Genomic DNA, 2,676 nt, shown 5'->3' with positions numbered 1-2,676 from the left:
GGGAATTATCTTGTAGTGAGGGAGGGATAGTAGGTGAGGATAAGAGATGTTGCATGCTTGAAGTTTCATGAAGGCCAACGAATGGGTTAGGATTTCCATGTGCAACTATGACAAGAAGGGCTAAGGATCTCTAGTTGGAGGGATAGTTGGTGGTCATATTAGGAGAGGGCGAATGCCAAATTGAGAAAGCTAAGGTGGTTGATGAGCTAGAATTTCATTCTCTTCTTCAACTTTGTAATGCCGTCTCAACAACTTTTGCGGCAACATCAAGGTCATGGAAGAGGTAATTTGACATATCAATTCATTGTATTGGTGGTTTGATACATTCTATAAAGACCACATTTTGCAATTAAATCATGCTGCTTGTTTTTAAGTCAACATGCCTTGACTCCATTGTATTGGTGGTTTGATACATTCTATAAAGACCACATTTTGCAATTAAATCATGCTACTTGTTTTTAAGTCAACATGCCTTGACTCCATGAGGGAGACCATATCCATTATCATCTGTCTTGATGTCAAATTTACACTACTTTTTTGGGATGAGGGGGTGAGAGATCAAGATGCTACTTGTCTACATTTTGCCATACGAGTATGTGAAAAAGTAGCCATATAAAATGTGGTTGCTATTTCTTGGATATTTCTCTAAGAGACCCTTTTCCACTCAATAGTATCGGACATGGTTTCCATGCTATTGATAGTATGTCCAAAGTCATAGAGATAGCAACTAGTTTGCGATTCAATCAAGGCATGGAACTTCAAACTTTTTGAATGCCTCATGCTTATGCTTGAGGAAATAAGTGATGCTATAAGAACTATAATCATTAATACCAACTCTTAAGTAGGCACACCTCCCATTCCATGCTATTGATAGCATGTGTAAAAGTCAAAGAGCAATACTCACCACCATTATTTGCACCAAGCACCTATAGAGATAGGAACAAGTTTGCTATTCAACCAGGGCATGGAACTACAAACTTTTTGAATGCCTCATGCTTATGCTTGAGGAAATAAGTGATGTTGTACGAACTATAATCATTAATTACAACTATAAAGTAGGCACACCTCCCTTTCCATGCTATTGATAGTACGTGTCAAAGTCATAGAGCAAATACTCACCACCATTAATTGGACCAAGCACCTAGAGATAGCAACTAGTTTGCAATTCACCCAGGGCATGGAACTACGAAAATTTTGGATGCCTCATGCTTATGCTTGAGGAAATAAGTGATGCTATAAGAACTATAATCATTAATGACAACTACGATAATCATAATGGATATGTGTATGGGCTGTACACAACATTTTTTATAGTTCAATCATATTTCCCATATGGGTGGCTTAAGCTTAGGGCCTATGGATTTGCATATGCGAATCTCCCAAATAGTTTGCAGGTTTGCTTAAAGAGTAGGTTATAGGATCCGAATTGGGATGAAAATTTTTGAGATGGGGACTCCAATAAACAAAGTTTCAATAGGGTATGCCTAGAGGGGGGCTATAGGAACCCATTTGGACTAAAGTGATGGGGTGATGGATCCTATCATACTTCATGTCGTCTCCAAGTTTTGTCCCAGCTAGAAATTAATTACAACAATGTGCTCTCTGGATCTTGCATTTTAGGCAATCATGAGTAAGATGGGGTAATATGCTTACTTCTAGAGCATGAAAAATCAGTGGTAATACACCACTTAAACAGTTTGAGCAAATGGAAAACCTAATAAGAATCAAAACTATGGCTGAAAAGGCCACATCGTGTCTATGATGGTCCCAAAAAAGGACAGATCTTCCACTCTTTGAGAAAACTTGGCCTCCTCACCGAAGTAGACCTAGAAGAACCTTGCATCCTCAACCACAATATATCTGTCAAATGTTGCCCAGGGTGTGATTTGGGGGGCCATCAGTGCAATCAATAGCCTCTATGCATCTAGATCTCCATGTGCCAAGCATTGATGTTCGCTCTATAATCTCCCAGCATGTGCATTTGCTGGGAGATCCACTAATGCATGTGCAAGTCAGTAGGAAGGGATAGGGACAACATGAAGTCGACAAAACTGTATACAATGGTGCCGAATTGTGATAGACCAAGAGAAGTCCTGACTCTCATAAAATGCCTGAGGGCATTCCGGCCTCACATTTTTTGACCGCAGATGATCCAACGGCCGCCCCACCTTTGTCATCGATAGATACTTCTGCACGCCCAGTAACTCAGCCAAGCTACTGAACCCAATCAATTAACAAAGTGGAGGAGGAAATATGCCCATATATTCTGGTCTATCATGGACTGTCAGCACTCTCAAACATTGACCAGACCCATCAGCTGACAAGCACCATGAACAACAGGGATCCGCTCCAAAAATACTCCATTGATTTACTGCAATCCCTCCATGAATTTCTAGAAAACCAAAAGGAGAGTGACTTTTCTTTCCTGAGTTCCTCCCTCCAAAATAATCTGTGTGTTTCCAAGGTGATCTGAAACCTCTATCAATGATGAGCTTTGGAAGATCTCCAGTCTCTGTAATATGAAAATTTCTGACATTACTGACGGTGAAGGCAAGGAAAGGATGACTCTGTGAGTAATTGTTTGCCACAATCCACTCCCACTTACCTAGATCCCATTGCAGATACTTTATGAAGACACCCCCATAAAGCCATAGCCTCCAACAACCAAGTTGGGTA

The sequence above is a fragment of the Dipteris shenzhenensis genome, chromosome 22 (genome assembly GCF_047967505.1).
Source record: "Dipteris shenzhenensis isolate YYH24624 ecotype China chromosome 22, Dip_SZ_1.0, whole genome shotgun sequence".
Classification (NCBI taxonomy): domain Eukaryota; kingdom Viridiplantae; phylum Streptophyta; class Polypodiopsida; order Gleicheniales; family Dipteridaceae; genus Dipteris; species Dipteris shenzhenensis.
This window is presented reverse-complemented; position numbering follows the sequence as displayed.